The sequence below is a fragment of the Hemiscyllium ocellatum genome, chromosome 25 (assembly GCF_020745735.1).
Source record: "Hemiscyllium ocellatum isolate sHemOce1 chromosome 25, sHemOce1.pat.X.cur, whole genome shotgun sequence".
Taxonomy (NCBI): domain Eukaryota; kingdom Metazoa; phylum Chordata; class Chondrichthyes; order Orectolobiformes; family Hemiscylliidae; genus Hemiscyllium; species Hemiscyllium ocellatum.
The window spans coordinates 11,886,034-11,909,495 of record NC_083425.1 but is presented as its reverse complement, the minus strand read 5'-3'; the positions used below and the strand labels follow the sequence as shown (position 1 = coordinate 11,909,495).

At 45.1% G+C, this 23,462-nt stretch overlaps 1 protein-coding gene across 1 annotated transcript in view; it reads right to left on the bottom strand.

Annotated features, from left to right (window-relative positions):
• aatkb (apoptosis-associated tyrosine kinase b) overlaps positions 1 to 16,258 on the bottom strand; it is a 456,234-nt gene extending 439,976 nt beyond the window's left edge. Inside the window, exon 1 of the mRNA XM_060844816.1 lies at positions 16,244 to 16,258. The gene's annotated coding sequence lies outside the window, so the exon portion shown is untranslated. The remainder of the gene's footprint in view (positions 1 to 16,243) is intronic.
• Between the last annotated feature and the right edge of the window lie 7,204 nt (positions 16,259 to 23,462).

Below are 23,462 nucleotides of genomic sequence, written 5' to 3'. Positions count from 1 at the left end.
AGGTGGTCGAATTTGAATTCAATAAACTTCTGAAATTAAGAATCTAATGACCTGATTGCCAGGAAAAAAACCATCTGGTTCACTGATGTCCTTTAGAGAAGGAAGCTGCTATCCTTACCAGGTCTTCCTACATATAACTCCAGACCCACTGCCCTCTTGGTAATTAGGGATGGGTAACAAATGCTGGCCCAGTAACATCCTCATCATTAAAAAGCTACACTCGATCAGTGTATAGGTCTGGGATGAGAATTTGTCAGAGTCACAATAGCATGCTGATAGTGAAAAGGTTTGAACACATGCTTTGAAATTACTCAATGCCCATCATGATGTTGAGTCAGATACATTTTTTTTTAAACACTGTGGAATGTGATGGTCCTGAAAGAGTTAAGTGGCTAGGCTGGGGAAAAATCACTCAGCCCTCCTCCAGAGAGTTGCAGGATACTGCAGTGTAAAGCTGACAGAAACACTGTGCTTTATGCAACACGAAAGGCAGAGATTGTTCCAAATGTAATGGGGGAGGGGGAGGGGGGTTCTTGATCACAGCACTGGCATGCAATAAGCAGATACGTTTCAGATTGCCCGGTGATCTCAGAAGCGTGGGAGGGGTGCAGAAGGAATGGGAATATTGACTGCACACATTGGAACTGCAACCGGGATGTTTCTGCTCGGGATCAGCTGCAGCACTGCCTGCGAGTGAACCAGCTGCACTGGTGCTGAGGTCATTCTGAGCAGACGTTGCAACAGTATTCCGACCCACTCAGAAAATAAAGAGCGTACATTTCTGAGTGGTTAAAGCTTTCCCACTCTGCTGGTGCATTTGGCAAACCCATTCATGCCAAAGGGGATGATTTTGGGTAAAGTTACCACCTGCATCCGTAACATCCTGATTGTGTGAAAATATAATTCAGGTTCACCAAGCTCAGCCAGCAGCTCCATTTGACACAGAGTAGATAGAGCTCATGTGCCTTCTCTCTCTGAATCCCCAGCACTTGCAGGTGGAATATGATTGACAAGATTAAAAATGTCATGAGGCAGTGACAATTTATTGCTGTTCCTCCTCATTGAAAACAAACACAATGAGGGCTTTGTACTTAAAATACAGGACAAAAGCAAAGACAAACTTGATCCTTCTTCCTCCCGTGCCAATACACTGTCTCTTGTCTAGAAAAGTGGTCATGTTCCCAGGAGCACTCACTGGCTCACAAGAGTAAAGGGAGCTCAAGTGCCTTCTTTGCTCTACCTTGGCACAACAACCAGGCTCAGTTGTTTTCTTGCTGAGGGACACTTCAATGCGATGTCCTCAGCCACCTCTTACAGGAGACATGAAACCAAGGGTAATAAGCCCTCTTCTTTGATTCCATGCTTTCTCCGATTTTCAGGTCACATCGCCAGCAGGACAGCCCTTCCAGAGATGGCAACACAGTCAACGCTGAATGTCACTGGGGTCATCAACCTTAACTCTAAACTCTATGAAGTCTCATGACATCAGGCTATACATGGGTAAGGAAATCTTCTACTGATTCCCACATGTCGCAGCCCATTCCCTGGCTGATGAAGCGGTGTTCCTGCTGGATGACTATCAACTGGAAGAAACGCTAAGAGCAGAAAGGGTTTCAATGTTCATCAGCAAGAGTGGCTCGCTAATTCCCTTACTGATCACACTGGCCAAGTTCCAAATTATGTAGCTGATAAATTGTATTAGGATCTTATTAAGCTGGAGACGGTTCAGAGGAGATTTACCAGGATGTTACTGGGAATGGAGGATTTAATTTGTAAGGAGAAGCTAGATACGCAGGGACTTTTTCACTGGAGTGTAGGAGTTTGAGGGGTGACCTTACAGAGGGTTATTAAATCATGCAGCATATAGATAAGGTGAATGGTAGGTGTCTTTTTCCCTAGGGTGGGGGATTTCAAGACTAAGGGCACATTTTTAAGGCGAGAGGAGAAAGATTTACAAAAGACATGAGGGACATTTTTTTACACACAGAGGGTGGTTGGCAGATGGAATGAACTTCCTGGGGAAGTGGTGGATGTTGATACAGTTATAACATTTCAAAGGCATTTGGATAAGTTCATGAATAAGAAATGTTTGGAAGGATATGGGCCAAGTGTAGTCAGGTGGGTCTAGTTTAATTTGGGATTATGGTCAGCATGAGCCAGTTGGACTGAAGGGTCTGTTTCTGTGCAGTTTGACTCTATGACTGGGTCTGTGGCACTTGGTGAGGGAATCAATAAGAGAGAAAAAGCTACTTGAACTCACTCTCACTGGTCGCAATCTGCATCCATGACAGACTAGTTTCAGTGACCGTCCCACAATCCTAGTGTATCCAAAGTCCTGGCTGCAAACTGAGCACACTTTCCATTGTGTTGTGCTTCTACACCAGATGGACTGTGGTGGTTCATAAAGGTGGATCCCACTATCTTCTCAAGGGCAGATAAGAATGGGCAATACATGCTAGTCCAGCCAGCAACACGCACATCCTGTGAACACGTTTTGTTTCAAAAGGTGCTGCAACAAATCAGGCCATTCAGCCCATCAGATTCATTTTTATTTGCAGATGGGATGTGGGTGTCATTGGCAAAGCATTTATTGCCCATCTCTAGTCACCCCTGAGAAGGTGGTGATGAGCTGCCTTCTTGAACCGCTGCAGTCCATGTGATGTAGTTGTCCCACAGTGATGTTAGGGTGGGAGGTCCAGGTGATTAGATTAGATTACTTACAGTGTGGAAACAGGCCCTTCGGCCCAACAAGTCCACACTGACCCGCCGAAGCGCAACCCACCCATACCCCTACATTTACCCCTTACCTAACACTCCGGGCAATTTAGCATGGCCAATTCACCTGACCCGCACATCTTTGGACTGTGGGAGGAAACCGGAGCACCCGGAGGAAACCCACGCAGACACGGGGAGAACGTGCAAACTCCACACAGTCGGTCGCCTGAGTTGGGAATTGAACCCGGGTCTCAGGCGCTGTGAGGCAGCAGTGCTAACCACTGGGCCACCGTGATAGTGACGACATATTTCCAAGTCAGGATGGTGAGTGCTCCATGCTCTATACACGCAACCATACACACTACTAATATAACTTTCTGTTCCTCTTTCCCTTATGTTGACTGGTTGAATAATATTGACTTGGATTATACCAATTTTAAGAATTCTGTCACAGCCTGCATAAAATACAACTACAGATAAAATCACACATTTCTTGGCAGATATGGTTTTGTTACAGAGAGCTATTGCCAGCACTGATTTGAGTATGCAGAGAATATCATTGGGAATACAACTGTATCCCACAAGAGGGATAAATACTGTGTTTCAATGTTACCTCCAGGTATTTGTCTGTGGGGTGTATTACATTTTAATCAGGACATGCAGCATAGTCAGTTCAACAAACATCAGACAGAAGAATCTAATTCCAGCTACTTCTAGGAAAGAGAAACGTCAGAATCCCTTCCGACTGATATTAGAAAGGTTGGAGCATGATCTCATGACGGATGGTCATGAAATATTCAGCAGCGAATAATTTGTGTTTGAAAGACACATAAATGCTGCACAATAAATGTTTGATTCCAGATGATGCTTTGAGTTGTGTATAGAATAAAAGGTACAGTAATCCACTGCATCATCTCTCCACCACTGCCACCTCCCCCCCCCCCCACCCCCCCCCCCCCCCCCCTCACCCCACACCATAAGCATCTAAATAAATAAGGGATTATTTCAAAACCAAAACATATTTTGTGCTGCTGGCTTCAAACTACATGAAATCTACCTAATCACAGGTTTCACAAAGCTCAGTTAATCTCTTGGGCAAAAGTAAGTATAAGTATTCCTTAATCCTTGAAGCCAATCATATCAAACTCAGAACACTGATCTACCATTGCATTTGCACTGTCCACCTTGCCTCAAGGTAACACCACCTCCAGTTGTAGCAATAGGGTAACCATCATTTTTCAAGTAATTTTCACCCACTTAGCCTAAACCAAACTTTTCAGTATCCAATACAATACCCTAAACATGATATTTAACAAGGCGTGTCTCCAAAATAACTAACTCAATATCATTTTGCTTTTTGCCACAAATGTGTTCCGTATATTCACTATTCCAAGGGGGCACGGTTTGTGTGTTAAACCCTGGTCCCATATGTGGCTTTCTGCTTTTAATCCCGATCACTCTTGTGTTCAGGGAGAAAGTGAGGACTGCAGATGCTGGAGATCAGAGCTGAAAATGTGTTGCTGGAAAAGCGCAGCAGGTCAGACAGCATCCAAGGAGCAGGAGAATCGACGTTTCGGGCATGAGCCCTTCTTCAGGAATGAGGAGAGTGTGCCAAGCAGGCTAAGATAAAAGGTAGGAAGGAGGGACTTGGGAGAGGGCTGTTGGAAATGCGATAGGTGGAAGGAGGTTAAGGTGAGGGTGATAGGCCGGAGTGGGGTGGGGGCAGAGAGATCAGGAAGAAAATTGCAGGTTAGGAAGGTGGTGCTGAGTTTGAGGGTTGGGACTGAGACAAGGTGGGGGGAGGGGAAGTGAGGAAACTGGAGAAATCTGACTTCATCCCTTGTGGTTGGAGGGTTCCCAGGCGGAAGATGAGGCACTCTTCCTCCAGCCATCGTGTTGCTATGGTCTGGCGATGGAGGAGTCCAAGGACCTGCATGTCCTTGGTGGAAGGGAGGGGGAGTTGAAGTATTGAGCCACGGGGTGGTTGGGTTGGTTGGTCCGAGTGTCCCAGAGGTGTTCGCTGAAATGTTCCACAAGTAGGCGGCCTGTCTCCCCAATATAGAGGAGGCCACATCGGGTGCAGCGGATGCGGTAAATGATGTATGTGGAGGTGCAGGTGAGTTTGTGGCGGATATGGAAGGATCGCTTGGGGCCTTGGAGGGAAGTAAGGGGGGAGGTGTGGGTGCAACTTTTGCATTTCTTGAGGTTGCAGGGAAAGGTGCCGGGAGTGGAGGTTGGGTTGGTGGGGGGTGTGGACCTGACAAGGGAGTCATGGAGGGAGTGTTCTTTTTGGAACGCTGATAGGAGAGGGCAGGGAAATATATCCCTGGTGGTGGGGTCCGATTGGAGATGGTGGAATGATGCTCTCCACCACATCTCCACTTTACTGCATTCGCTCCTCCACCTTTGAGCTCCGCCCCTCCAATCGCCACGTGGTCGACGATGCTCTCCAACACATCTCCTCCACTTCCTGCTCATCCACCCTTGAGCCCCGCCCCTCCAATCGCCACCAGGACAGAACCCCATTGGTCCTCACCTACCACCCCACAAACCTCCATATACATCATATCATCCATCGTCATTTCCGCCACCTCCAAACGGACCCCACCACCAGGGATATATTTCCCTCCCCTCCCCTATCAGCGTTCCAAAAATATCACTCCCTCCGTGACTCCCTTGTCAGGTCCACACCCCCCACCAACCCAACCTCCACTCCCGGCACCTTCCCCTGCAACCACAAGAAATGCAAACTTGCGCCCACACCTCCCCTCTTACTTCCCTCCAAGGCCCCAAGGGATCCTTCCATATCCGCCACAAATTCACCTGCACCTCCACACACATCATTTACTGCATCCGCTGCACCCGATGTGGCCGCTTCTACATTGGAGAGACAGGCCGCCTACTTGCGGAACGCTTCAGGGAACACCTCTGGGACACCCGGACCAACCAACCCAACCACCCTGTGGCTCAACACTTCAACTCCCCCTCCCACTCCACCAAGGACATGCAGGTCCTTGGACTCCTCCATCACCAGACCATAGCAACACAACGGCTGGAGGAAGAGCACCTCATCTTCCGCCTAGGAACCCTCCAACCACAAGGGATGAACTCAGATTTCTCCAGTTTCCTCATTTCCCCTCCCACCACCTTGTCTCAGTCCCAACCCTCGAACTCAGCACCACCTTTCTAACCTGCAATCTTCTTCCTGACCTCTCCTCCCCCAACTTTACTAACAACATCGATGACTGTATCGGCGCTGCTTCGTGCTCCCACGAGGAGATTGAACAGTTCATCAACTTTACTAACACCTTCCATCCCGACCTCAAATTCACCTGGACTGTCTCAGACTCCTCCCTCTCCTTCCTAGACCTTTCCATTTCTATCTCAGGCGACCGACTCAACACAGACATCTACTATAAACCGACTGACTCCCACAGCTACCTGGACTACACCTCCTCCCACCCCACCCCCTGTAAAAACTCCATCCTATATTCCCAATTCCTTCGTCTCCGCCGCATCTGCTCCCAGGAGGACCAGTTCCAACACCGCACAGCCCAGATGGCCTCCTTCTTCAAGGACCGCAGATTCCCCCCAAACGTGATCGACGATGCCCTCCACCGCATCTCCTCCACTTCCCGCTCCTCCGCCCTTGAGCCCCGCTCCTCCAACCACCACCAAGACAGAACCCCACTGGTTCTCACCTACCACCCCACCAACCTCCGTATACAACGTATCATCTGCCGTCATTTCCGCCACCTCCAAACGGACCCCACCACCAGGGATATATTTCCCTCCCCTCCCCTATCAGCGTTCCGCAAAGATCACTCCCTTCGTGACTCCCTCGTCAGGTCCACACCCCCCACCAACCCAACCTCCACTCCCGGCACCTTCCCCTGCAACCGCAGGAAATGTAAAACTTGCGCCCACACCTCCTCCCTCACTTCCCTCCAAGGCCCCAAGGGATCCTTCCATATCCGCCACAAGTTCACCTGTACCTCCACACACATCATCTATTACATCCACTGCACCTGATGTGGCCTCCTCTACATTGGGGAGACGGGCCGCTTACTTGCGGAACGCTTCAGAGAACACCTCAGGGACGCCCGGACCAACCAACCCAACCACCCCGTGGCTCAACACTTTAATTCTCCCTCCCACTCCACCGAGGACATGCAGGTCCTTGGACTCCTCCACCGGCAGAACATAACAACACGATGGCTGGAGGAGGAGCGCCTCATCTTCCGCCTGGGAACCCTCCAACCACAAGGTATGAATTCAGATTTCTCCAGTTTCCTCATTTCCCCTCCCCCCACCTTGTCTCAGTCGGTTCCCTCAACTCAGCACCGCCCTCCTAACCTGCAATCCTCTTCCTGACCTCTCCGCCCCCACCCCACTCCGGCCTATCACCCTCACCTTGACCTCCTTCCACCTATCAAATCTCCATCGCCCCTCCCCCAAGTCCCTCCTCCCTACCTTTTATCTTAGCCTGATTGGCACACTCTCCTCATTCCTGATGAAGGGCTTATGCCCGAAATGTCGAATTTCCTGTTCCTTGGATGCTGCCTGACCTGCTGTGCTTTAACCAGCAACACATTTTCAACTCTCCTCCCCCACCCCCACTCCGGCCTATCACCCTCACCTTAATCTCTTTCCTCCTATCACATTTCCAATGCCCGTCCCCCAAGTCCCTCCTCCCTACCTTTTATCTTAGCCTGCTTGGCACACTCTCCTCATTCCTGAAGAAGGGCTCATGCCCGAAACATCGATTCTTCTGCTCCTTGGATGCTGCCTGACCTGCTGCGCTTTTCCAGCAACACATTTTCAGCTCATTCTTGTGTTCAGAAAACCAAGTCAAATTCTTTCCTGATATCCATGTGATGTAGACTTTGACATCTCCAGTTCCAAACACTGGACTCTGTCAGTTTCCTTCACTTCAATGAAACCCACATTTATGTAAAATGCGGTGCTGGAAAAGCACAGCAAGTCAAGGAGCATCCAATGAGGAGGAGAATCGACATTTCAGGTGTAAGTCCTTCATCAGGAAACGTCGAGTCTCCCGCTCCTCAGACACTGCCAAACCTGCTGCGTTTTTCCAGCAACACACTCTCGACTCTGAACTCCAGCATCTGCAGTCCTCACTTTCTCCACATGTATGTAAAAGCATACAGTCCAGAAAATGCACAAAGTATGAATGATTTAATCAGTCCTGCTTGGTAAAATCAATTGAGCAAAAATAATTTATATTTATATGGCAAGTTTTAATGTAATAAAATGCACTCAGGCCTAAAACAAAACATAACATCGAGCCACTGAAGGAGGTTTTGGGTCAGATGATCAAAACTTTGGTCATGTAAGTTATTTCTTAGAAAAAAAAATTCTGATGTTGGAAATCAGAAGCAAAACAAAAATTGCTGGTGAAACTCAGCAGGTCTAGAGGCATCTGTAGAGAGAAATCAGAGTTAACATTTCAGATCCAGTAACCCTTCTTCAGAACTCAGACCCATTCTGAACAAAAGTCACTGCACCCAAAATGTTAACTCTGTTCTCTCTCCATGGATGCTTCCAGACTTGCTGAGGTTTTTCCAAGTCATTTTTGAGGGCATTTTGTAGGAGCAGTGAGAGATGGAGATGGGGAAAGGTTTAGGAAGGGGATTCCAGCGCGCAGGACCCGGTCATCCAAAGGTATGACCACCGATTGTAATGTAGTTAAAACCAGGGATGCTCAACAGGACAGAATAAGAGGAACACAGATATTTGAAAGGCTTGTGAGGCAGGAGGAGATTAATGAGTTAAAGAGAGGAAAGGCCACAGAGGGATTAAAAAGCAAGATAAAGAACATTTCAAAATCAAGGGTACTGCTTGACTAGGTTAAAGGCAACCACTTCACATCCTATGTCCCAAAAACATTCAATCCTCTTTGTAATTCTTGGATCAGGGAGACAAATAATAATTGTAATTAAAACACACAGACAATGCTCTCCAGAGAGGTATCTAGAGAAATCTATATCTTCAAGCCTTGTTTAGCCGTAGCTTCAAGGTAACAATAGGAGATATTCATTGATTTGTTTAATGGAAATGAAACTTAAAGGTGGACTATAAAAACGATGAAAGCAAGTGGCCTATCTTTCTAAAATGTCAGTTTGAAAATGGTCTTTTGATCATAAACTCCATCAGTCAGTCCAGTTTTGCACACTATTACCAAATATTCACGATCACCCATCCATCACCTAATCTTTCTAAGATCCACAAGATGACTTTTTCCCAGTTTAGCATCTTTCCCCAAAAATGAATAGTGTGTAATGGCAACATCATTGGACTGTAACACAGTGTGTCAGACTAAAGTTCTGGGGATATGGGTTTGAATTCTGCAAGGGCAGATGATGAAATTTGAATTAAATGAAAATCTGAAATTAAAAGTCGGCCTAACAAAATGATTGTTGCAAATACCCGTCTGGTTCACTGAGGTCGCTCAGCAAAGGAGATTTGTTGTTCTTACCTGATCTGGCCTACATGCAACTACAGACCCAGTGCAATTAGTAAACCCTTAATTGCTCTCCAAAATTGCCTGGCAAGCCACCCAGTACAAGGGCAATTGAGTTTGGGCATCAAATGCCGGGCACATCCTTTGAAGAAATGAAACAAAAATGGCAACTAGGGATGTAGTACAAAAGCTGAAAATGTGTTGCTGAAAAAGCGCTGCAGGTCAGGCAGCATCCAAGGAACAGGAGAGTCGACGTTTCGGGCATAAGCCCTTCTTCAGGAATTCCCGAAGAAGGGCTTATGCCCGAAACGTCGACTCTCCTGTTCCTTGGATGCTGCCTGACCTGCAGCGCTTTTTCAGCAACACATGTTTTGCTCTGATCTCAGTATCTGCAGACCTCACTTTCTCCATGTAGTACAAAAGGACAAACATGATGTTGACACTTCTGCATAATGTCTTAGTTGTCATTTTATTTTCATTTGAAAGGTGAAGAATTTAAGAGGAAAGGAAGTGTTTCATTCCTTTGCTGTTGCTTTGCCAATCTCTAACACATTGCTCTGACAAGAGATGGGATGTGGCAGGTGATCCACCCCTGCTAAGCTCGCACAGCACACCCAGGCCATTTTCAGAAGGCAAGGCATTGGAAGATACCACATGCATCTACACTTACTGCCTTTGGTTCTGCATATCTCAGGAGCCAGCCCCGCTACAGAGTAGTCATACCACACAGAGAGGCCATTCAGAACAACAGACCGATGCCAGTACTCACACATCACTGGAGCTGCCTCCCGCCCCTCAGTCAGCTCCAGGAGAGGCTACAGTAAAAAATAGTATCTACAGTAGCACAAAAAACACTCAACTATCATGAGCCATGTCATGTCAGGAACTCATGGGCTTTACGACGATGATCATGCATCATTTTAATTCATTATTTAAGTATATATTTTCCAGAAAAGTATTGCCAATATTTTATGCTTTTTATGATGAAATATCGTTTCTTTAAATACATTCTCGGGCTTCAAGTAGTGCTGTAGAACAGAGGGACCTAGGGGTTCGAGTACATAATTCTTTGGAATTTGCATCACGTATTAACAGGGTGCTTAAAATGGTATTTAGCATGCTTCCCTTCATTGTTCGTTCTTTTGAGTAGAGGAGTTGGGAAATCATGTTGAGGTTGTACAGGACATTGGTGAGGCCTCTTCTGGAAGACTGTATTCAGTTTTGGTCACCCAGTTATAAGAATGCCGGGTATGGAAGGTTTGAGTCGTAAATAAAAGGCTGTATAGGCTGGGACTTTTTTTCAGTGGAGTGCAGGAGGTTGAGAGGTGACCTGATAGAAGTTTATAAAATAATGAGAAGTATAGATGGAGTTATTGGTAGTTGTCTTTTCCCTGGGGCATTTCAAGACTAGACGGTGCATTTTCAAGTTGAGAGGAGAGAGATTTAAGAAAGACATGAGGGGCAAACGTTTTACACAGAGGGTGGTTGCCTGTAGAATGGACTTCCTGAAGAAGTAGTGGATATGGGTACAATTATTATGTTTAAAAGACATTTGGATAAGTACATGACTAGGAAAAGTTTGGAGGGATAGGGGTCAAGTACAGGCAGGTAGGACTAGATTAGTTTGGGATTATGTCCAGTTGGACTGAAGGGTCTGTTTCGATGCTCTCTGACTCTATGACAAGGACTGTGTTGACAACAGCTTACTGATGAGATGCGTTGTTCCATTAACACCATCACAGAAGAAGTCTAATCCATTCTGAAAGCTTTGAGGTTTCACACACTGTACTCCACCAATATTCAGTGATGGGTATCCATCTCACATCTCTTATCCTAACCATAACTGAGTTCTGGGTGCAAAAGCCTTACAGATAAAATGATTTCCCATGAAACATTCTGGCAATATCCAATGGTTCTTTCGTTTCTGTATTTTACATCACATGAAGCTCAATTGTATAAGGCTACATGAAGACTGAAAAAAAAAATCTGTGTAAAATTTATTTTCAAGCCATATGCTTTTCTAAAGGGCAGATTGGAGAGATAATTGCATGTTCCCAATAAGATGCACAGGAGATACAGAAAGATAAATGCTAACTTAATAAAATCTAAAAGTAAAAAGGTCAAAAAACCCAACTTGGCCCTAACAAATACTATCATTAAAGACTATAACAAGCAGCTGCTTAACATTAACGCCTCATGGTAAAGGGCATCACTGGCAAGATAGGCATTTATTGCCCATCAGAAGCTGGTGGTGAGAGCTTTTCCTGAACCACTATTGAAGGAGCCATGGTGAATTCCTGCGGTGCTTCTTGTAGATGGCACAGTTGCATAGTTTGCCAGTGATGGTGGGAATGAAGTGGCAGATGGTTTCTCAGTGTTGCTGGAGCTACGTACAGCCAAGCAAGCACCTTTAGCTCAGGGCAAAGCACAATCTGATTGGTTGGCTGCACTATTAATATCAAGACCAGTTAGGAAAAAGAATATGATTCAGGCCAGTCCAATCAGATTGCAGCAATACCTCATCAACAGTCTTCTCCTAGGTCTGAAAGAACACCTCAAGAACAACAAAACTAAGAGTATGGAATACAACAGACAGCATCAACCGCTGCAGAACCCATAGACATTTCACAAAGTAAATGATTACTCTCAAGGAGGATAAAGTGCAATGAACAAATGCAAGGGGAGGCAATGACCTGGCGGTATTATTGCTGGCCTGTTAATATAGAGACTTAGGTAATGTTCAAATCCTGCCATGGTAGACGGTGGAATTTGAATTCAAATTAAAAAATCTGGAATTAAGAATGATGATGATCATACATTGCTGATTGTTGGGAAAACCCATCTAGTTCATTAATACTTCTTAGGGAAGGAAATGTGGACGGCACGGTGGCACAGTGGTTAGCACTGCTGCCTCACAGCGCCTGAGACCCGGGTTCAATTCCCGACTCAGGCGACTGACTGTGTGGAGTTTGCACGTTCTCCTGGTCCTCCGGGTGCTCCGGTTTCCTCCCACAGTCCAAAAATGTGCGAGTCAGTAGAATCGGCCATGGTAAATTGTCCGTAGAGTTAGGTAAGGGGTAAATGTAGGGGTATGGGTGGGTTGCACTTCGGCGGGTCGGTGTGGACTTGTTGGCCCGAAGGGCCTATTTCCACACTGTAAGTAATCTAAATCTGGCCTATGTGTGACCCCAGATCCACAGGAATGTGGTGATAGGGTTGGCCAAGCCTGTGAATGAACCCCAAAAAAAGGGATTTGAAAATTCCTCTCAGTTTTTCTTCAAGATGTTTTCTACCTGTGACATCAAGGGCCACAGGTAGAAAACACCTGAACATGGTTACCACATGGTGCAATTTCCTATGCATTCCATTATACACCATATTCGTCTGCTCGCCCGATACAGAAAATGCACAGGTTAATTTCACTTCATTGCCGCGCAAGGTCATGGAAAGCAAAATGATTTAAAATACAAAAGGGAGCTGGGAGATAAACCAGAGGTTGGGTTGTGTGGAGGAAGCCAGGGTACACGTTGTGTCTCAACTTTCTTATGATCGAGGATAGAGAGATGTACCAAATCCTTTTCAATCCACTCCTGCACTGGTCACCACAACTTTTACACGCAACCCGAGAGGTGAACAGACTATTGTAGCTGAAGCATTGACTCCAACTTAAACTGTGACAAGTATGAGGAACAATTCAGTTGGGTTCCTTTTGTCAACAAGGAATAACCAGTTTATTACAAATAAAACCTTCTCAAACAAAATTTATTGACAAAAATAGTTTTTACAGTGCAAAGACATTTATGATTTATGTTCTAAAATCCCAACCTCAACGTGAGGCAAATATAAGTAACAGGTAAAACAATGGTCAAATGCCCCACAGGACACATCAAATAACAATTGTAATCAAACAGATTTTATCAGTTTCTCAGAAATCATACACACTCAACCCTCCCCCAAGCCACCCTTGCAACCCAACCCTCCAGAGATTAGTGAAATTGTTGTGACCAATTTTCATTAAAATGTCACAAAGGGTTACAGTTCTTCACGTCTGACAAACTGGCCTCCAATCTCCCAGAAGAGGACCATTGTCTCTAAGCTGTCAAGTTGTGCTGAAACTCTGAGGTTCCACACATGGCTATCAGCATTCACTTCCAGTTTCAGAGTTCCGCACACAGGAAAACAAATGACAGAGTTTTGCTCAAGAACTGTTCCATCATGGACTGCCTCCTTTCTTTCCTAGAATTACACTCCCCGGGATCTTTGTAAACTACACTCCAGGCCGTTACTGACTGGACAAACTCGAGCTTCTTCACTAACAGTGAGCTTCACCAAAGCCTGCCCTGCCCCTGGATTGGTTTCCTGAGAAATAGCTCATTTGGAAAAAGGAAATATGCTTATGGTATTTCAACTCGCACTCTGTGCCGTGCTGAACAACTGATTGTGTACTGACTACTTTTGAGACGTTCCCAGCTGTAAGGAGTTCACTGAGCCCCCTACTATACTGATCCACTTTGGTTCAGTTGCCTTGGACAATACAGCTAATAGCAATTCTGCCCAGTACACTTTGCTTCTCTCTCACGCACCCAAACACTCTGACTTCCAACCTCACTGCCTGCCACCTTTGAACACTCCCATTTATCTCTCAGCCTCCTTGATGAAGGGCTTACATCCGAAACGCCGATTCTCCTGCTCCTCGGATGCTGCCTGACCTGCTGTGCTTTTCCAGTGCCACACTCTCGACTCCTTTGAACACTACATCATAAATTCTGAGCTATTCAAATCCTTGTAACAGGTTCCACCTTATTACCAAGCAGAATTGAACATAACTGATATTTTAGAACAGTCAAACGTAACACTGTTGGAAATGTCTGTAGTCTTGAATGTTATAATGTTTACCCAGCACTCACTTCAAATCGATATGACAAAATACAATTTTATCACAGATTTATTAACCTTCATTGAGTCACCTTTCAATAAGGCATCTACCCAAAACTACAGCTCGAGTGCAAGGTAAATATTCGATGGCTCAGCACTCATGTGGAACACCCATTGAAGAATATGACACTTAACTCCTTTAAGTAAAGGTCTTTAAAGAAAGTAAACCTTACAGCTGTGCTGGTGCTATTCAAATCTCCCCTTTCCCCCCATCAAACTCCTCTCGCGGAATATTATTCAATTCTCGTCTCCCTCCTATTGAAAGGATATTGTGAAACTTCAAAGGGTTCAGAAAAGATTTACAAGGTTGTTGCCAAGGTTGGAGGATTTGAGCTACAGGGAGAGGCTGAACAGGCTGGGGCTGTTTTCCCTGGAACGTCGGAGACTGAGGGGTAACCTTATAGAGGTTTACAAAATTATGAGGAGCATGGGCAGGGTAAAGAAACAAAGTTTTTTTCCCTGGGGTGAGGGAGTCCAGAACAAGAAGGGATACGTTTAAGGTGGGAGGGGAAAGATTTAAAAAGGACCTAAGGGGCAACTTTTTCACAGAGGGTGGTGCGTGTATGGAATTTGCTGCCAGAGGAAGTGGTAGAGGCTGGTACAATTACAGCATTTAAAAGGCAGCTGGCTGGGTATATGAATAGGAAGGGTTTAGAGTGATATGGGTCAAGTGCTGGCAAATGGGACTAGATTAGGTTAGGATAGCTGGTTGGCATGAACAAGTTGGACCGAAAGGTCTGTTTCCATGCTGTACATCTTTATGACTCTATAAGTAAATGTAGCAACCAGGCAGTGCTGATGGTCCAGTACTCAGGATACAAATATGCTCCCCCCAATACCCTTACAGACAGTCTTGCTTCTGTTTTTGAGCTAGTTATCCAGAAGGGTAATTCAATATTTGGGAGAAATTGTGTTTGATTATTAAATTTGGAAGTAAAAAGCTGGCACCAATAAAAGTCGCTATAAAACAATGATAAATTGATTAAACATCTTCCCAGTTTCCCTAATTCCATTCCTGGTCAGCTGTGACTCAATTGGTAGCATTGTCTCTTCAGAGTCATAATGTTCTGGGTTCAAATTCCAACACCAAGACCTGCGTGCTAAAACCCTGAGGAGCACTCCTTACAGTGCTGAGTGAGTACTGCTACCTCTTTCATAGAAGATGTTAAACTGAGGCCCCATCTGCTTGTTCAGGTGGATGTGAAAGATACCACACCACTATTTCAAACAGCAAGAGAGTTCTCCCTGAATGTCAGTGAACATCTATCCCTCAAACAAAATCATGAAGGTCATTATTAGATTGCCATGTGTGAGAGTTTGCTGTGCACAAATTGGTTGTCGCATTTCGAGCATTAAAAATGCAATTACACTTCAAGAATAGTTCATTTGAGACATCCAGTGGTCACGAAAGGCACTATTTAAATGCAAGTCTTTCATTCTATGTAAGTATGATCCAATCCTGTCCCATATCAACATGGCTAGTCCTATTACATCACAGCGAGAGGAGTTGACAACAAATAATGCTTTACCCGGAGATATCAAAGGAGAGAACAGGCGAAAAAGTGACTGCTCAACAACCTCACTGACAGCTCTGAATGCGCTTACTTTGACAGAATACTTGGTTTCCAGAGGAATCATTTTCTGGTTAAATCTGACCTATGTCAAGAGACAGTTAAACATTCAATGACAACTATCTGAACGAAGCTTTTTCCATTTAGCAAGTACATAATTTGATTCGCCACTCTGAAACAATTCAAAAGCTCTCTTCAAAACACAATTTACCACACTCTAACGGTATCACAAGCTTCAGGACAGAGACTAGAAATTCATCAAAGGTTCAGCTTTATCAATGGCCTAACAGCCGTTAGTGCAGAGCTGATATATAATGGAGCTGTGAAGATGTATAATCCATATATTCAACATTGATGTTCAACTCCACGACTAATTCAAACTAGCTCTGCATTGGTATTGGTACAGAATTTTCCGCGGGGTCCTTGAACATATATCGGTTTTCCATGTTGCTCATCACACATCCTTTTCCTTTTGGCCTGTTGTGTTGCCATTACTGATGCAGCAAATGTGGGTTTCAAATGAAATACAATCTGCACTCACCTCCTCGCTGCCCTGACGTCCAGTGGCCTGTTCCCGTCACAGGTGTTAAAAAAAAACAAAAAAATAAATCAGTATTAGTATCTTTCTTCTTGCTGGGTTTTTTGATTTTTGTTTTGGAGAGAACGAAACTGATCTCCATTTGGCTAATTTCAATCATTGTGACTTCATTCAAAGAGAATAATTCCACCTCAACACAAAGTCTTAAACAGCTTTTCAAACAGCAGCTTATTCTGTGAAACAGTAATATGGCACTTCAGTCTTTAAATTATTTTAGATTTAATCAAAATCACCTCCCTACTTCCATGTCATTAACTTCAAGTCATTAAAAGCTATTCTTCCGATAAACAAATTTATGTTGGTCTTCATGCTGTCACCTTTGTCTTATGTATTCATGGAAGGAGGCCGTCACTGGCTAGTTCATTTATTGTTCACCCCCAAGAAGGGCAGTTAAGAGTCAACCGCATTGTTCTGACTCTCAAGCGGTCTAAAGAACTCTTCACTAAAGGGCATTAGTGAGCCAGATAGATTTTCTTTTCCCCCCAGCATGGTGGAAGATGTGGTGGATGTGGTGGATGCTAGGACAGTGAGTAAGGAGGAGTTAGACAGATTTCTAATTGGTAATGGGTTGAAGGGATATGGGGACAAGGCAGGAAAATGGGGGTGAGGAGCATATTAGCCATAGTCGAATGGTGGAGTAGACTTGATGGGCTAAATGGCCTAATTATGCTCCAATATCTTATGAACTTATGAACTATGGTCATCATCAGGCTCTTAATTCCATATTTTTATTGAATTCATATTCCAACATCTCCCACGGTGGGATTCAAATCCGGGTCCCCAGAACATTACCTGGATCGCTGGACTAACTGCTAGGTGATGCTAGACCATCACCTTCCCTAGACTTGACTATTCAATGCCACCACACTCCAGCTGGTCTCTGACATTCTACCTGCCTTAAACCTGAAGGCACCAGGCTTAACATAAATTAAGCCACTCCGAGTCCCATTGCACTACTGTCCTGAGCTTGCTGACCCACACTGACTCCCTGTGAGGGTTGGATAGCCTGGTTGGCTAGTTTGCTGGACTGTAACACACAGAGTGGATGGGGCTGGTTAACGTGTTGGAAGAGCCGTGCAACTCATAGATGCCTTTGCCCTGCCCCACAGAGTTCCATGCAGCTAATTATTGCTCTGTGATGGAGACAAAGAGAAAGAGAGAGACAGAGTGAGAGAGAGAGAGCCAAAGCCCTTTGGAATTATGTACTGAGTTGACATTATGTGGAGGTGCCAGTGTTGGACTGGGGTGGACTAAATCAAAAATCATACAACAATGGGTAATAGTCCAACAGGTTTATTTGGAAGTTCTAGTTTTCAGACCACAGCTACCTGATGAAGGAGCAACGCTCTGTAAACTAGTACTTCCGAATACACCTGTTGGACTATAATCTGGTGTTGCGTGATTTTTAACTGAATTGACATTGGCTCTGGTCAAGCACCGTCTTGACTGTAAAATTCCCATCTTTGTTTTCAAATCACTCCGTGGCGGTGACCCTATTTGGAGATTGGAATTCCTTTAATGCAGAGATGTGGGGCAAGGACAATGAGGTGGGAAGACAATTCGAGTGGATGGCGCTGTCACATTCAAAAGGAAATTGGATAGATACTTGACAGGAAGCTTTGACCAGCAACACATTTTCAGCGAGGAAGCTGAGGATGATGAGACGGACCTGTCTATAAACAAACAGGCGGAATGGGGGCCCTTCAAGCCCGAACCAACAATTGACAAGATCATGGCATTTAGCAACAATCCAAAGATGTGCAGGTTAGGTGAGTTGGTCATACTAAATTGCCCACAGTGTCCAGGGATGTATGGGTTAGGTACATTAATCAGGGGTAAATGCAGAGTAATTGGGTACGGGAATGGGCCTGGGTGAGGTACTCTTCGGAGGGTCGGTGTGGATTTGTTGGGCCAAATGGCCTGATTCTACATGGTAGGGATTCTAAAAAAAAATGAGTGACAGTAGTATTTGGGATGTTTAGCCACACTGGAAAGCTCTGTTCTGGTTTTGCCTGTTATTATGTTCCAATTATCAGTCTGTAGTCATTGTTAGGCTGAAACAAAGATATCTGATTGTGTGATTTACTGCAAACGTCATGTTTATATATTCCCATTTGAAGTCTCAGGGCCACAATGATCTAAAATCTCTATCTCAATTCTTCTATTTTTACAACAGCCTCCATGAGATTAGTCTAAAAATGTCTTTGCAAAATGTTTCTCAACAGCAGTGTAACAGCGTGCAGAATTAGTTCCTGATCTCGCACTTCCACCTGTCACTGGTCAGCTGCAGTGCTATACTTAAGAGCAGCGCCTTCAGTGCAAAATTCTCAAATGGAGGAGCTCAACCTTCCACAGATTTCTTAACTCAGGAAGTTTTAGAGTGAGGGCATTGTGTGTGTTCTCAGGGTTAATCTCATGCTAAGATCCAGATGATTTTGCGTTCAGCTTTAATTTACAGCTACTTTCAAAGTCAGTGATAAAGACGTGGCAGCTGCACAGCAGAGATACCATAGAATCTGAACAGTGCAGATAGAGGCCATTTGGCCCATCAGGTCTGCACCAACCCTCTGAAGAGCACCAGCCCCCACCCTATCCCCATATTTACCATTGCTAATCCACCTAACTCTTTGGACTGTGGGAGGAAACCAGAAGAAATCAATGCAGACACAGGGAGAACGTGCAAACTCAACACAGATAGTCGCTCGAGGCTGGAATTGAATTGAGGACCCTGGTGCTGTGAGGTATCCACTAAGCCACCATGCCACCTCAAGGCAAGGCACTGATCTTACCAACAAAGGGCAAGAGAGCCAAAGGACAGCGCTACCTGCCTGGTGCTAGAGCAAAGGTCATCTCCTTAGAGCTGAAGAGAGTTTGGGGGGGGGAAGAATCCAATTGTTGCACTCACCTCTTAGAACGAGGTCCTGCTAAGGAATTCTGATGGACAGTTAGGGGCTAACTTAGAAAGACTAACCACAAAAGTTAGAATCTGGAACCACAAGCAAATTGGCAAGAAGTGACTAAGAGAGTTGAATGTGTTGTTCAAAAATTGGTGTGGACTTTGAAGTAAATATGTTTCAATTCATGGGGCACTTGCAGCAATACTGGGGCATAAGGCAACTGCTCCGTTAGAGTGTCTCCTACTGAAATCAAAAACATAGCAAATCACACAACTTGAGCTGTAGAGAATACTTTTAACCGAAATGGGAGGGAGGGGGTCAGGATTCACAAAGTTAAGGAGAAAGGACAATGTGGATTATAATAATTAGAGTTCGACAGGAAGGGAAAGACTGTACAAACATAACAGTGCACCAGGAAATAGGGTCAGAGGAAGAAAAATGGTAAAAGGACAAAACGAACAGCTTTTTATCTGAATGCATGTCACGTTCAATAGATGGCACAAATGGAAACTCATGGATATGATATCAGTCAATAAAGAGTCGTGATTGCAGAATTAGAAATAGTTTTATTGTCACATATACTCACACGAGTACAGTGAAAAATTTACAAATCACCACTTACAGCACCATCTTGGGTACCAAGATACCTAGGTACAGATCCATAAAAAACAAATTTGTAGGAAAAAAGATTATAAAAATAAAGAAATAAGAAGTCCAGCAATGAATTAGAAAAATAGAGAAATAAGAGAGTTTGGAGTAACAGTTCTTCTATCCAAGACTGTGTTGGGCATTACCTTGTAGCCTGGGGTTCGAGAAGGTGCTGAGGCCAACAGTTCGATCCCACACTGAGGCTGGAAGTCTGAGTCCATGCCGAGGCCAGGAATTCGAGTTGAGTCCACACTGAGGCTGGAGAGTTTGAGTCCCACATTGAGAACAGGGATCTGAGTCCACACTGAGGCCTGGAGTTCAAGTCCAGACTGAGGCCAGGTGTTTGAGTCCACGCTGAGACTGGGAGTTCAAGTCCATGCTGAGGCAGGAGTCCGAGTCCACACTGAGGCCGGGAATTCAAGTCTGCGCTGAGGCCGGGAATTCAAGTCCGCGCTGAGGCTGCGAGCGAGAGTCCACGCCAAAACCGAGAGTTTGAGACTACGCTGAGGATGGAAATCTGAGACCACGCTGAGGTCGAGAGTTTGAGTCCCGCACTGAGGCCCAGAGTCTAAGACCTTGCTGAGGCCGGAAGTTCAAGCCCATGCTGTCACGAGTCCGAGACCACACTGAGACGGGAGTCCAAGTCCCAACTGAGGTCAGGAGTTTGAGTCCCGCACTGAGGCCGGGAGTCCGAGACCTCGCTGAGGCCGGGAGTCCAAGTCCCATACTGAGGCTGGGAGTGAGTCCACACTGAGGCTGGGAGCTTGAGTCCATACTGAGGCTGGGAGCTTGAGTCCATACTGAGGCTGGGAGTGAGTCCACACTGAGGCTGGGGGCTTGAGTCCATACTGAGGCTGGGGGCTTGAGTCAATACTGAGGCTGGGAGTGAGTCCACACTGAGGCTGGGGGCTTGAGTCCACACTGAGGCTGGGAGTGAGTCCATACTGAGGCCGAGGGCTTGAGTCCATACTGAGGCTGGGAGTGAGTCCACACTGAGGCTGGGGGCTTGAGTCCACACTGAGACTGGGGGCTTGAGTCCACACTGAGGCTGGGAGTCTGCAGTGACTTTCACATCACATATCACCAATGAGTGAGGACAGGTGGTTAAAAGAAAAACAGAACGTGAGAAGGGAGAGAAAAAAAGAAGAGGAGCAGATGAGCATTGGCTCAGGAGTCCTTCTCCGTCACCACCTTGGAGAAAAAAAGATTCAACTTCTATCTGACATTTCAAAAGGACAAGATAAAGCAAGAGGTGGTGGGAAGCTCTGTTAATAAAGGATGATACGTGTGGTGTACAGTATGAAAAATGATCTTGGTTTGAAAGATTTAAAATTTAGAATCAGTTTGGATGGAGATAAGAAATGACCAAGAGGAGGAGGTCACAAACAGTTACAGCGTACTGGTCTCCTAAAGGTAGCTACACTACCGGACAGATTCTAAACCAAGAGAAAATGGAGGCTTGTGAGAACTGCAGTAGTTGTGGACAATTTTGATATTTATAAAGATCCGCCAAATCAAATTGGCAAAGATTATCTTAAGAATGAGTCCATAGGGTGTGGCTCAGTTCCTTAGAGAATTAAGTTTTGGAAATAACCAGAACTGGTGATGTATGAGGAGACGTTTACTTGGCAATTTCACCAACTCATCATGGACCCTATGTGAGTTAACCTTCGGGATAGCGTACCAAGAGGATCTTTTAAGGGCACATTGCAGGACATTTTGAAAATCATGTTTTCAATCAACATAGTGCTATGGAAGGAAGAGTGTGCTTGGCAGGTTTATTAGAATTCACTGAGGGGTAAGGAGCTGGGTGGGTAAGGGGGAACCAGTAGATGCAGTGTATTTGGTTTCCAAAAGACATTTGATAAAGTGTCACCTGAAAAAGTTGCCACAAAGCTGAATGCTAACAGTACTGAGGTGATTTATCAGCAGTAGCTATCTAACCCAAACCAGTGGGAGGACAAATAGATCATTTTCAGGCTGGCAAATTCTAACTAACAGGGTCTCACAGCGATCAGTGCTGGACCCTCAACTATTTGTTTAAGAGACAGGATGTATTGAAGCCAGATCCTTTACATTTATAAGATCTGAGGGGTAGAGCTGAAAATGTGTTGCTGGAAAAGCGCAGCAGGTCAGACAGCATCCAAAGAGCAGGAGAATCGACGTTTCGGGCATGAGCCCTTCTTCAGGAAAGATCTGAGGGTAACCTTATAGAGCTTTATAAAATCATAAGGGGGCATGGACAGGGTAAATAGACAAGGTCTTTTTCTTGGGGTGGGGGGAGTCCAAAACTAGAGGTCATAGATTTAAGATTGAGAGGGGAAAGATATAAAAGGAATATAAGGGGCAATGTTTTCATGGAGAGGATGGTGCATATATGGAATGAGCTGCCAGAAGAAGTGGTGGAGGCTGGTACAATTACAACATTTAAATGGCATCTGGATAGGTTCATGAATAGGAAGGGTTTAGAGGGATATGGGCTAAGTGTTGGCAAATGGGACGAGATCAAGTTGGGATATCTGGTCAGCATGGACGAGTTGGACTGAAGGGTCTGTTTCCATGCTGTACATCTCTATGACTCTATGACAGCATGTTGTGAGGAAGGCACAATCAGTTAGAGGAACAGAAATGGGGTTGAAAAATCAGAGGGCACTCATTGAAGGAACTGGCAAAAGAACAAAGAGTGACACCAGGTTAGAAATAAGCTCCTTTGGCTTTGGTTGGTTAGAATGTGGAATGCACTGCCGGAGAGTGCAATGGAGGCAAATTTAACCGAAGCTTTAACTGAGGGAGATTGGACAAGCACCCAAAAGGGAAGGAATTTTCAGAGAAAGTGTGTGTGTGTGTGTGTGTGTGTGTGTGTGTGTGGGGAGGGGGGGGAGGTTAGCACCAGCTGAGCTGTTTTTGCTGAGAGCCAGCATCAATACGATGGGCTGAATGACTTCCTTCTGTGCTGTATTCTGGCTTAACTTCATGTACTGCATGATGAGTGCAGTTATTACGTGAGGGGATATATAATTAACAGTGAGCTTTTATTTCAATCCAGTGTCAGATCAGACCCAAGCTCCAGACTTAGCCTGCAGTCGTCAGTGTGAAGAAAAATTACTTCATCCCAAAACATAATGCAAAGACAGGGAGAGTGAGGAACATCACAGGGGCAGTCTCAAGAACTTTAACTGAAGTGTAGTAAGAGCAACAATAGAGAGTGAATGCCAGCAAAAAAAAATTACAAAACATTGTTACACGACAAGAAGGATGGCAGAAAATCAGAGACACAGAATGATAGAATCATAGAGATGTACAACACAGAAACAGATCCTTCAGTTCAACCCATCCAAGCTAACCAGATATCCAAAATTAATCTGGTCCTATTTGCCAGCACTTGGCCCATATCCCTCTAAACCCTTCCTATTCATACACCCATCTAGATGCCTTTTAAATGTTGTCACTGCACCAGCCTCCACCACTCCCTGTCAGCTTGCTCCAGACACGCACCACCCTCTGTGTGAAAGTTGCCCCTCATGTCCATTTTAAATCCTTCCCATCTCACCTTAAACCTATGCTCTCTAGTTTTGGACTCCCCAGTCTGGGGAAAAGACCTGCTACTCACCCTATCC